General features: G+C 62.3%; 1 protein-coding gene across 3 annotated transcripts in view; it reads right to left on the reverse strand.

The window, feature by feature from the left end:
• The window catches only part of TMEM245 (transmembrane protein 245), a 323064-nt gene that overhangs the window by 84809 nt on the left and 225087 nt on the right, over nucleotides 1-13168 (reverse strand). The window lies entirely within an intron of this gene.

The raw sequence follows: 13168 nt of genomic DNA on the forward strand, positions 1-13168 counted from the left end.
TCCCCGCAACCGCGCAGGAGGAAGGCACCTCGCAGGAGGAGGAGGAGGAGGCACAGGCGGCGGCGGCGGAGGAACAAAATCAACCCTCGTGCCGTCAGCGCTGTCCACCTCGCTTCCCTCAGCGACACCATGCAGCTCTTGGCTCTAGGCCCACCAGGGAACGCCGTGGAGCCCAGGCGCGTCTGCCTGCCAGGCACCAGCCTGAGCAGCGAGGCGGGTGGCTGCCCACCTTTGCGTGGGACAGCACAGGGACGCTTCCCGCAACAGCCAAAGAGGAAGGACCCTCTCAGGAGCCTGAAGATGGGGAAGCAGCGGAGGATGAGGAGGAGGAGGAACATCCCCCCTCGCACCATGAGAGCCATCGCCCACGCTCTTGCGAGCGAGGTCGTCCAGCACGCAGCTGTGGCCACCCAGGGGAACAGCGTGGGGCCCTGGCGTGCCTATCTGCTCAGGCACGGTCTGAGGACCAGGCGTGACAGACCACCAAAGGACGACGTGGAGCCCATGGACATCGATCCACCCGAGCACAGCATGGGGCCGACGGCTGTTAATCCACCAGACGACAGCGTGGAGCCCATGGAGGTGGATCCACCTCAAGAACAGTCCAGTCACCGATGGCAGTGGGTCTACCTGCCACAGCGATGACCTGGCAGTACCCCAGCCATCCAGGCTCCCTTGCGTGAGATGCCAACAACAGCGTCGCAGGAGCGCCCGGCCGGCTCCCTACCGGTGGCCCAGCCTCCGCACCTTCCTGAACGGACAATAAACAACGACAAAAGAATCAAAACGCTCTTGTCCTCTCTTAGCCGGCACTTTGGCGACGGCATCTGCACTGCACTCCTGTGACCCCTCCTGCTCTCTGTCTTCGAGTAGGAGGCTCTTTTGGGAAACTTTCCGTTTCCATGCACACCTTCCTGCTTTGCTGGTGCCTTACGTTCTGGTGTTTTCAGGCTGTAACATCAACAATTTGGTAATCGTCTTTGAAATGGAGTAAAATTATCATAAGAAAGGCAGCGAACCCTAGGAATTTCTGGTTGCCACAGTATCGCTCTCACCTCAGTGCCAGGGAAAGTTAGGGAGGTCATTCTGGGAGTTATTGAACAACACTTGAGAGACAACGCAGTCATTGGTCATAGCCAACGCCGGTTCGCAAGGGCAACGTCCGGTTTAACTGAAAACAAACTCTACGGACTTCCCGCAGGCTCACCTGCAACATCGCCCACCAATACACAGTTCTTTCGTCGATTCTCAAAGGGCTGCGTGGGCCCCTCTTTCCCATCCACCACCACCGCCCCTCCAGAAGAGGGGCCATCTCGTCGGCACCGAGCCCCGAGGGAGAGGCGACGAGAGGGCCTGCCTTCCATCAGGCTGCTGCCTTCCTCACATGGCAAGGGGCACCCACGACCTTGCGGAAGGTGGCCCGTCCCACTGCCACCCAGGCCCTTACGTCAGACCCTCACCCGCATCAGCCCCACCACTGCCCTGACGCACACCACCACTAGCGGCTGCCCCGCACGCGGGGTTTGTCCTGCTGAGCACAAGGCAGCGGCCCTCCCACCGGGTAGTCTCCTTCTCCCGTCCACGCCTCGCCCATCTGGACACCGGGGGAGGCTGTGTCACGGGCCTTGCTGAAGTCAGACTAAATGGCACTCACTGCTCTCCCCTTGTCCCGCTAGGACGGGCACCTCCTCAAAGCAAGGCTCGTGTTGGTCCCGGCACAAGTCGTCCTTGCTGAAGTTCTGCTGGCTGTTCCCTGAGCTCACCTCGTCCTTCGTGTGCCTCCAAACCATCTTCTGGCAGATGCCTGAGAAGGGCAAGAGCTTCTTCCTGCAAACCTGCCAGAAGGCTCCCGTTCTCCAGCTCCGATTCTTCCAACAACACGGGAGAGCTCTTTCTCGCAACGCGTAAGCAAGAGACCGCAAAAGCGGTGAGAAGCTTTGTCCTTCGTCCGAGCGAACGGAGCAAGGGTGCACCTCAGACTGAACCCACCCCCACCTCCAGGCCCCAAGCACCTCCCTCGGTGGCCTCCGACAGGCTCCTCACGTCGTGCTGGCACAGCAGCCCAAAGGACGCCAGGCCCTCTCCTCCCCTCTCCCTCCCTCCGCGCTCCGTGCAGAAGAGACGACACCTCTCCACGCTCCAGGGGCAAGGACAGGGGACGGGGAAGAAGAGCCCACGCAACGCTTGGCAATCAGCAATTCTTTTATGGAACGCTGGCAGAGCTTGCGCGGGCCGGCCGGGACTCCTTTTCCCGCCGGCCGGCGCCATGTCTGGATGCTTTGCCCCCTCTCAGCCACTGGCGAGCGTGGGGGGCTGTGCCACTTGCAGGGTGCCGGCTCGGTGGGGGCTCACCGAGGAGCCCCGACCCTCCTGGCATGTTCTTGCCACCGTCTCATCGAGGGGACCCCAGGCACGGCATGAGCAGGGGGCTGGAGCCCAGGGCTCATGACAGGAGGTGGAGGGCGGTCCCTGTGCCCAAGGGGCCGCCCTTCTCGCAGGCAAGCAACTTGGCAGGCCAGAGCGAGCCCCAGGAAAGGGGCCCTCAGCCCCCACCACCCTCCTCCTCCTCCTCCCACATTTCGGCACCTTTCAGGCCACACGCCCCCCCACGCCCAAACACGCCATATTTGGCCACGCGCATTGGCCACAGTCACGATCGCATCACAGTGGCCTCCTGCTGTCACCAGCCACCTCACCGCCTTTCGTTCCGGCCCTATAAAAGCAGGGCCCCGGCAGCTGGCCCACAGTCTGCTGAGCTTCCAGGCCCTCGCATGCCAAGCATGCTTGGAAGGAAGAGGACCCGGAGCAGCGAGGCGGATGGCTGCCCACCTTGGCGTGGGACGCCCCAGAGCCGCTCCCCGCAACCGCGCAGGAGGAAGGCACCTCGCAGGAGGAGGAGGAGGAGGCACAGGCGGCGGCGGCGGAGGAACAAAATCAACCCTCGTGCCGTCAGCGCTGTCCACCTCGCTTCCCTCAGCGACACCATGCAGCTCTTGGCTCTAGGCCCACCAGGGAACGCCGTGGAGCCCAGGCGCGTCTGCCTGCCAGGCACCAGCCTGAGCAGCGAGGCGGGTGGCTGCCCACCTTTGCGTGGGACAGCACAGGGACGCTTCCCGCAACAGCCAAAGAGGAAGGACCCTCTCAGGAGCCTGAAGATGGGGAAGCAGCGGAGGATGAGGAGGAGGAGGAACATCCCCCCTCGCACCATGAGAGCCATCGCCCACGCTCTTGCGAGCGAGGTCGTCCAGCACGCAGCTGTGGCCACCCAGGGGAACAGCGTGGGGCCCTGGCGTGCCTATCTGCTCAGGCACGGTCTGAGGACCAGGCGTGACAGACCACCAAAGGACGACGTGGAGCCCATGGACATCGATCCACCCGAGCACAGCATGGGGCCGACGGCTGTTAATCCACCAGACAACAGCGTGGAGCCCATGGAGGTGGATCCACCTCAAGAACAGTCCAGTCACCGATGGCAGTGGGTCTACCTGCCACAGCGATGACCTGGCAGTACCCCAGCCATCCAGGCTCCCTTGCGTGAGATGCCAACAACAGCGTCGCAGGAGCGCCCGGCCGGCTCCCTACCGGTGGCCCAGCCTCCGCACCTTCCTGAACGGACAATAAACAACGACAAAAGAATCAAAACGCTCTTGTCCTCTCTTAGCCGGCACTTTGGCGACGGCATCTGCACTGCACTCCTGTGACCCCTCCTGCTCTCTGTCTTCGAGTAGGAGGCTCTTTTGGGAAACTTTCCGGTTCCATGCACACCTTCCTGCTTTGCTGGTGCCTTACGTTCTGGTGTTTTCAGGCTGTAACATCAACAATTTGGTAATCGTCTTTGAAATGGAGTAAAATTATCATAAGAAAGGCAGCGAACCCTAGGAATTTCTGGTTGCCACAGTATCGCTCTCACCTCAGTGCCAGGGAAAGTTAGGGAGGTCATTCTGGGAGTTATTGAACAACACTTGAGAGACAACGCAGTCATTGGTCATAGCCAACGCCGGTTCGCAAGGGCAACGTCCGGTTTAACTGAAAACAAACTCTACGGACTTCCCGCAGGCTCACCTGCAACATCGCCCGCCAATACACAGTTCTTTCGTCGATTCTCAAAGGGCTGCGTGGGCCCCTCTTTCCCATCCACCACCACCGCCCCTCCAGAAGAGGGGCCATCTCGTCGGCACCGAGCCCCGAGGGAGAGGCGACGAGAGGGCCTGCCTTCCATCAGGCTGCTGCCTTCCTCACATGGCAAGGGGCACCCACGACCTTGCGGAAGGTGGCCCGTCCCACTGCCACCCAGGCCCTTACGTCAGACCCTCACCCGCATCAGCCCCACCACTGCCCTGACGCACACCACCACTAGCGGCTGCCCCGCACGCGGGGTTTGTCCTGCTGAGCACAAGGCAGCGGCCCTCCCACCGGGTAGTCTCCTTCTCCCGTCCACGCCTCGCCCATCTGGACACCGGGGGAGGCTGTGTCACGGGCCTTGCTGAAGTCAGACTAAATGGCACTCACTGCTCTCCCCTTGTCCCGCTAGGACGGGCACCTCCTCAAAGCAAGGCTCGTGTTGGTCCCGGCACAAGTCGTCCTTGCTGAAGTTCTGCTGGCTGTTCCCTGAGCTCACCTCGTCCTTCGTGTGCCTCCAAACCATCTTCTGGCAGATGCCTGAGAAGGGCAAGAGCTTCTTCCTGCAAACCTGCCAGAAGGCTCCCGTTCTCCAGCTCCGATTCTTCCAACAACACGGGAGAGCTCTTTCTCGCAACGCGTAAGCAAGAGACCGCAAAAGCGGTGAGAAGCTTTGTCCTTCGTCCGAGCGAACGGAGCAAGGGTGCACCTCAGACTGAACCCACCCCCACCTCCAGGCCCCAAGCACCTCCCTCGGTGGCCTCCGACAGGCTCCTCACGTCGTGCTGGCACAGCAGCCCAAAGGACGCCAGGCCCTCTCCTCCCCTCTCCCTCCCTCCGCGCTCCGTGCAGAAGAGACGACACCTCTCCACGCTCCAGGGGCAAGGACAGGGGACGGGGAAGAAGAGCCCACGCAACGCTTGGCAATCAGCAATTCTTTTATGGAACGCTGGCAGAGCTTGCGCGGGCCGGCCGGGACTCCTTTTCCCGCCGGCCGGCGCCATGTCTGGATGCTTTGCCCCCTCTCAGCCACTGGCGAGCGTGGGGGGCTGTGCCACTTGCAGGGTGCCGGCTCGGTGGGGGCTCACCGAGGAGCCCCGACCCTCCTGGCATGTTCTTGCCACCGTCTCATCGAGGGGACCCCAGGCACGGCATGAGCAGGGGGCTGGAGCCCAGGGCTCATGACGGGAGGTGGAGGGCGGTCCCTGTGCCCAAGGGGCCGCCCTTCTCGCAGGCAAGCAACTTGGCAGGCCAGAGCGAGCCCCAGGAAAGGGGCCCTCAGCCCCCACCACCCTCCTCCTCCTCCTCCCACATTTCGGCACCTTTCAGGCCACACGCCCCCCCCACGCCCAAACACGCCATATTTGGCCACGCGCATTGGCCACAGTCACGATCGCATCACAGCGGCCTCCTGCCGTCACCAGCCACCTCACCGCCTTTCGTTCCGGCCCTATAAAAGCAGGGCCCCGGCAGCTGGCCCACAGTCTGCTGAGCTTCCAGGCCCTCGCATGCCAAGCATGCTTGGAAGGAAAAGGACCCGGAGCAGCGAGGCGGATGGCTGCCCACCTTGGCGTGGGACGCCCCAGAGCCGCTCCCCGCAACCGCGCAGGAGGAAGGCACCTCGCAGGAGGAGGAGGAGGAGGCACAGGCGGCGGCGGCGGAGGAACAAAATCAACCCTCGTGCCGTCAGCGCTGTCCACCTCGCTTCCCTCAGCGACACCATGCAGCTCTTGGCTCTAGGCCCACCAGGGAACGCCGTGGAGCCCAGGCGCGTCTGCCTGCCAGGCACCAGCCTGAGCAGCGAGGCGGGTGGCTGCCCACCTTTGCGTGGGACAGCACAGGGACGCTTCCCGCAACAGCCAAAGAGGAAGGACCCTCTCAGGAGCCTGAAGATGGGGAAGCAGCGGAGGATGAGGAGGAGGAGGAACATCCCCCCTCGCACCATGAGAGCCATCGCCCACGCTGTTGCGAGCGAGGTCGTCCAGCACGCAGCTGTGGCCACCCAGGGGAACAGCGTGGGGCCCTGGCGTGCCTATCTGCTCAGGCACGGTCTGAGGACCAGGCGTGACAGACCACCAAAGGACGACGTGGAGCCCATGGACATCGATCCACCCGAGCACAGCATGGGGCCGACGGCTGTTAATCCACCAGACGACAGCGTGGAGCCCATGGAGGTGGATCCACCTCAAGAACAGTCCAGTCACCGATGGCAGTGGGTCTACCTGCCACAGCGATGACCTGGCAGTACCCCAGCCATCCAGGCTCCCTTGCGTGAGATGCCAACAACAGCGTCGCAGGAGCGCCCGGCCGGCTCCCTACCGGTGGCCCAGCCTCCGCACCTTCCTGAACGGACAATAAACAACGACAAAAGAATCAAAACGCTCTTGTCCTCTCTTAGCCGGCACTTTGGCGACGGCATCTGCACTGCACTCCTGTGACCCCTCCTGCTCTCTGTCTTCGAGTAGGAGGCTCTTTTGGGAAACTTTCCGTTTCCATGCACACCTTCCTGCTTTGCTGGTGCCTTACGTTCTGGTGTTTTCAGGCTGTAACATCAACAATTTGGTAATCGTCTTTGAAATGGAGTAAAATTATCATAAGAAAGGCAGCGAACCCTAGGAATTTCTGGTTGCCACAGTATCGCTCTCACCTCAGTGCCAGGGAAAGTTAGGGAGGTCATTCTGGGAGTTATTGAACAACACTTGAGAGACAACGCAGTCATTGGTCATAGCCAACGCCGGTTCGCAAGGGCAACGTCCGGTTTAACTGAAAACAAACTCTACGGACTTCCCGCAGGCTCACCTGCAACATCGCCCGCCAATACACAGTTCTTTCGTCGATTCTCAAAGGGCTGCGTGGGCCCCTCTTTCCCATCCACCACCACCGCCCCTCCAGAAGAGGGGCCATCTCGTCGGCACCGAGCCCCGAGGGAGAGGCGACGAGAGGGCCTGCCTTCCATCAGGCTGCTGCCTTCCTCACATGGCAAGGGGCACCCACGACCTTGCGGAAGGTGGCCCGTCCCACTGCCACCCAGGCCCTTACGTCAGACCCTCACCCGCATCAGCCCCACCACTGCCCTGACGCACACCACCACTAGCGGCTGCCCCGCACGCGGGGTTTGTCCTGCTGAGCACAAGGCAGCGGCCCTCCCACCGGGTAGTCTCCTTCTCCCGTCCACGCCTCGCCCATCTGGACACCGGGGGAGGCTGTGTCACGGGCCTTGCTGAAGTCAGACTAAATGGCACTCACTGCTCTCCCCTTGTCCCGCTAGGACGGGCACCTCCTCAAAGCAAGGCTCGTGTTGGTCCCGGCACAAGTCGTCCTTGCTGAAGTTCTGCTGGCTGTTCCCTGAGCTCACCTCGTCCTTCGTGTGCCTCCAAACCATCTTCTGGCAGATGCCTGAGAAGGGCAAGAGCTTCTTCCTGCAAACCTGCCAGAAGGCTCCCGTTCTCCAGCTCCGATTCTTCCAACAACACGGGAGAGCTCTTTCTCGCAACGCGTAAGCAAGAGACCGCAAAAGCGGTGAGAAGCTTTGTCCTTCGTCCGAGCGAACGGAGCAAGGGTGCACCTCAGACTGAACCCACCCCCACCTCCAGGCCCCAAGCACCTCCCTCGGTGGCCTCCGACAGGCTCCTCACGTCGTGCTGGCACAGCAGCCCAAAGGACGCCAGGCCCTCTCCTCCCCTCTCCCTCCCTCCGCGCTCCGTGCAGAAGAGACGACACCTCTCCACGCTCCAGGGGCAAGGACAGGGGACGGGGAAGAAGAGCCCACGCAACGCTTGGCAATCAGCAATTCTTTTATGGAACGCTGGCAGAGCTTGCGCGGGCCGGCCGGGACTCCTTTTCCCGCCGGCCGGCGCCATGTCTGGATGCTTTGCCCCCTCTCAGCCACTGGCGAGCGTGGGGGGCTGTGCCACTTGCAGGGTGCCGGCTCGGTGGGGGCTCACCGAGGAGCCCCGACCCTCCTGGCATGTTCTTGCCACCGTCTCATCGAGGGGACCCCAGGCACGGCATGAGCAGGGGGCTGGAGCCCAGGGCTCATGACAGGAGGTGGAGGGCGGTCCCTGTGCCCAAGGGGCCGCCCTTCTCGCAGGCAAGCAACTTGGCAGGCCAGAGCGAGCCCCAGGAAAGGGGCCCTCAACCCCCACCACCCTCCTCCTCCTCCTCCCACATTTCGGCACCTTTCAGGCCACACGCCCCCCCACGCCCAAACACGCCATATTTGGCCACGCGCATTGGCCACAGTCACGATCGCATCACAGTGGCCTCCTGCTGTCACCAGCCACCTCACCGCCTTTCGTTCCGGCCCTATAAAAGCAGGGCCCCGGCAGCTGGCCCACAGTCTGCTGAGCTTCCAGGCCCTCGCATGCCAAGCATGCTTGGAAGGAAGAGGACCCGGAGCAGCGAGGCGGATGGCTGCCCACCTTGGCGTGGGACGCCCCAGAGCCGCTCCCCGCAACCGCGCAGGAGGAAGGCACCTCGCAGGAGGAGGAGGAGGAGGCACAGGCGGCGGCGGCGGAGGAACAAAATCAACCCTCGTGCCGTCAGCGCTGTCCACCTCGCTTCCCTCAGCGACACCATGCAGCTCTTGGCTCTAGGCCCACCAGGGAACGCCGTGGAGCCCAGGCGCGTCTGCCTGCCAGGCACCAGCCTGAGCAGCGAGGCGGGTGGCTGCCCACCTTTGCGTGGGACAGCACAGGGACGCTTCCCGCAACAGCCAAAGAGGAAGGACCCTCTCAGGAGCCTGAAGATGGGGAAGCAGCGGAGGATGAGGAGGAGGAGGAACATCCCCCCTCGCACCATGAGAGCCATCGCCCACGCTCTTGCGACCGAGGTCGTCCAGCACGCAGCTGTGGCCACCCAGGGGAACAGCGTGGGGCCCTGGCGTGCCTATCTGCTCAGGCACGGTCTGAGGACCAGGCGTGACAGACCACCAAAGGACGACGTGGAGCCCATGGACATCGATCCACCCGAGCACAGCATGGGGCCGACGGCTGTTAATCCACCAGACAACAGCGTGGAGCCCATGGAGGTGGATCCACCTCAAGAACAGTCCAGTCACCGATGGCAGTGGGTCTACCTGCCACAGCGATGACCTGGCAGTACCCCAGCCATCCAGGCTCCCTTGCGTGAGATGCCAACAACAGCGTCGCAGGAGCGCCCGGCCGGCTCCCTACCGGTGGCCCAGCCTCTGCACCTTCCTGAACGGACAATAAACAACGACAAAAGAATCAAAACGCTCTTGTCCTCTCTTAGCCGGCACTTTGGCGACGGCATCTGCACTGCACTCCTGTGACCCCTCCTGCTCTCTGTCTTCGAGTAGGAGGCTCTTTTGGGAAACTTTCCGTTTCCATGCACACCTTCCTGCTTTGCTGGTGCCTTACGTTCTGGTGTTTTCAGGCTGTAACATCAACAATTTGGTAATCGTCTTTGAAATGGAGTAAAATTATCATAAGAAAGGCAGCGAACCCTAGGAATTTCTGGTTGCCACAGTATCGCTCTCACCTCAGTGCCAGGGAAAGTTAGGGAGGTCATTCTGGGAGTTATTGAACAACACTTGAGAGACAACGCAGTCATTGGTCATAGCCAACGCCGGTTCGCAAGGGCAACGTCCGGTTTAACTGAAAACAAACTCTACGGACTTCCCGCAGGCTCACCTGCAACATCGCCCGCCAATACACAGTTCTTTCGTCGATTCTCAAAGGGCTGCGTGGGCCCCTCTTTCCCATCCACCACCACCGCCCCTCCAGAAGAGGGGCCATCTCGTCGGCACCGAGCCCCGAGGGAGAGGCGACGAGAGGGCCTGCCTTCCATCAGGCTGCTGCCTTCCTCACATGGCAAGGGGCACCCACGACCTTGCGGAAGGTGGCCCGTCCCACTGCCACCCAGGCCCTTACGTCAGACCCTCACCCGCATCAGCCCCACCACTGCCCTGACGCACACCACCACTAGCGGCTGCCCCGCACGCGGGGTTTGTCCTGCTGAGCACAAGGCAGCGGCCCTCCCACCGGGTAGTCTCCTTCTCCCGTCCACGCCTCGCCCATCTGGACACCGGGGGAGGCTGTGTCACGGGCCTTGCTGAAGTCAGACTAAATGGCACTCACTGCTCTCCCCTTGTCCCGCTAGGACGGGCACCTCCTCAAAGCAAGGCTCGTGTTGGTCCCGGCACAAGTCGTCCTTGCTGAAGTTCTGCTGGCTGTTCCCTGAGCTCACCTCGTCCTTCGTGTGCCTCCAAACCATCTTCTGGCAGATGCCTGAGAAGGGCAAGAGCTTCTTCCTGCAAACCTGCCAGAAGGCTCCCGTTCTCCAGCTCCGATTCTTCCAACAACACGGGAGAGCTCTTTCTCGCAACGCGTAAGCAAGAGACCGCAAAAGCGGTGAGAAGCTTTGTCCTTCGTCCGAGCGAACGGAGCAAGGGTGCACCTCAGACTGAACCCACCCCCACCTCCAGGCCCCAAGCACCTCCCTCGGTGGCCTCCGACAGGCTCCTCACGTCGTGCTGGCACAGCAGCCCAAAGGACGCCAGGCCCTCTCCTCCCCTCTCCCTCCCTCCGCGCTCCGTGCAGAAGAGACGACACCTCTCCACGCTCCAGGGGCAAGGACAGGGGACGGGGAAGAAGAGCCCACGCAACGCTTGGCAATCAGCAATTCTTTTATGGAACGCTGGCAGAGCTTGCGCGGGCCGGCCGGGACTCCTTTTCCCGCCGGCCGGCGCCATGTCTGAATGCTTTGCCCCCTCTCAGCCACTGGCGAGCGTGGGGGGCTGTGCCACTTGCAGGGTGCCGGCTCGGTGGGGGCTCACCGAGGAGCCCCGACCCTCCTGGCATGTTCTTGCCACCGTCTCATCGAGGGGACCCCAGGCACGGCATGAGCAGGGGGCTGGAGCCCAGGGCTCATGACGGGAGGTGGAGGGCGGTCCCTGTGCCCAAGGGGCCGCCCTTCTCGCAGGCAAGCAACTTGGCAGGCCAGAGCGAGCCCCAGGAAAGGGGCCCTCAGCCCCCACCACCCTCCTCCTCCTCCTCCTCCTCCCACATTTCGGCACCTTTCAGGCCACACGCCCCCCCACGCCCAAACACGCCATATTTGGCCACGCGCATTGGCCACAGTCACGATCGCATCACAGTGGCCTCCTGCCGTCACCAGCCACCTCACCGCCTTTCGTTCCGGCCCTATAAAAGCAGGGCCCCGGCAGCTGGCCCACAGTCTGCTGAGCTTCCAGGCCCTCGCATGCCAAGCATGCTTGGAAGGAAGAGGACCCGGAGCAGCGAGGCGGATGGCTGCCCACCTTGGCGTGGGACGCCCCAGAGCCGCTCCCCGCAACCGCGCAGGAGGAAGGCACCTCGCAGGAGGAGGAGGAGGAGGCACAGGCGGCGGCGGCGGAGGAACAAAATCAACCCTCGTGCCGTCAGCGCTGTCCACCTCGCTTCCCTCAGCGACACCATGCAGCTCTTGGCTCTAGGCCCACCAGGGAACGCCGTGGAGCCCAGGCGCGTCTGCCTGCCAGGCACCAGCCTGAGCAGCGAGGCGGGTGGCTGCCCACCTTTGCGTGGGACAGCACAGGGACGCTTCCCGCAACAGCCAAAGAGGAAGGACCCTCTCAGGAGCCTGAAGATGGGGAAGCAGCGGAGGATGAGGAGGAGGAGGAACATCCCCCCTCGCACCATGAGAGCCATCGCCCACGCTCTTGCGAGCGAGGTCGTCCAGCACGCAGCTGTGGCCACCCAGGGGAACAGCGTGGGGCCCTGGCGTGCCTATCTGCTCAGGCACGGTCTGAGGACCAGGCGTGACAGACCACCAAAGGACGACGTGGAGCCCATGGACATCGATCCACCCGAGCACAGCATGGGGCCGACGGCTGTTAATCCACCAGACGACAGCGTGGAGCCCATGGAGGTGGATCCACCTCAAGAACAGTCCAGTCACCGATGGCAGTGGGTCTACCTGCCACAGCGATGACCTGGCAGTACCCCAGCCATCCAGGCTCCCTTGCGTGAGATGCCAACAACAGCGTCGCAGGAGCGCCCGGCCGGCTCCCTACCGGTGGCCCAGCCTCCGCACCTTCCTGAACGGACAATAAACAACGACAAAAGAATCAAAACGCTCTTGTCCTCTCTTAGCCGGCACTTTGGCGACGGCATCTGCACTGCACTCCTGTGACCCCTCCTGCTCTCTGTCTTCGAGTAGGAGGCTCTTTTGGGAAACTTTCCGTTTCCATGCACACCTTCCTGCTTTGCTGGTGCCTTACGTTCTGGTGTTTTCAGGCTGTAACATCAACAATTTGGTAATCGTCTTTGAAATGGAGTAAAATTATCATAAGAAAGGCAGCGAACCCTAGGAATTTCTGGTTGCCACAGTATCGCTCTCACCTCAGTGCCAGGGAAAGTTAGGGAGGTCATTCTGGGAGTTATTGAACAACACTTGAGAGACAACGCAGTCATTGGTCATAGCCAACGCCGGTTCGCAAGGGCAACGTCCGGTTTAACTGAAAACAAACTCTACGGACTTCCCGCAGGCTCACCTGCAACATCGCCCACCAATACACAGTTCTTTCGTCGATTCTCAAAGGGCTGCGTGGGCCCCTCTTTCCCATCCACCACCACCGCCCCTCCAGAAGAGGGGCCATCTCGTCGGCACCGAGCCCCGAGGGAGAGGCGACAAGAGGGCCTGCCTTCCATCAGGCTGCTGCCTTCCTCACATGGCAAGGGGCACCCACGACCTTGCGGAAGGTGGCCCGTCCCACTGCCACCCAGGCCCTTACTTCAGACCCTCACCCGCATCAGCCCCACCACTGCCCTGACGCACACCACCACTAGCGGCTGCCCCGCACGCGGGGTTTGTCCTGCTGAGCACAAGGCAGCGGCCCTCCCACCGGGTAGTCTCCTTCTCCCGTCCACGCCTCGCCCATCTGGACACCGGGGGAGGCTGTGTCACGGGCCTTGCTGAAGTCAGACTAAATGGCACTCACTGCTCTCCCCTTGTCCCGCTAGGACGGGCACCTCCTCAAAGCAAGGCTCGTGTTGGTCCCGGCACAAGTCGTCCTTGCTGAAGTTCT

The sequence above is a fragment of the Mycteria americana genome, chromosome 2, assembly GCF_035582795.1.
Source record: "Mycteria americana isolate JAX WOST 10 ecotype Jacksonville Zoo and Gardens chromosome 2, USCA_MyAme_1.0, whole genome shotgun sequence".
NCBI classification, from domain to species: Eukaryota; Metazoa; Chordata; class Aves; order Ciconiiformes; family Ciconiidae; genus Mycteria; species Mycteria americana.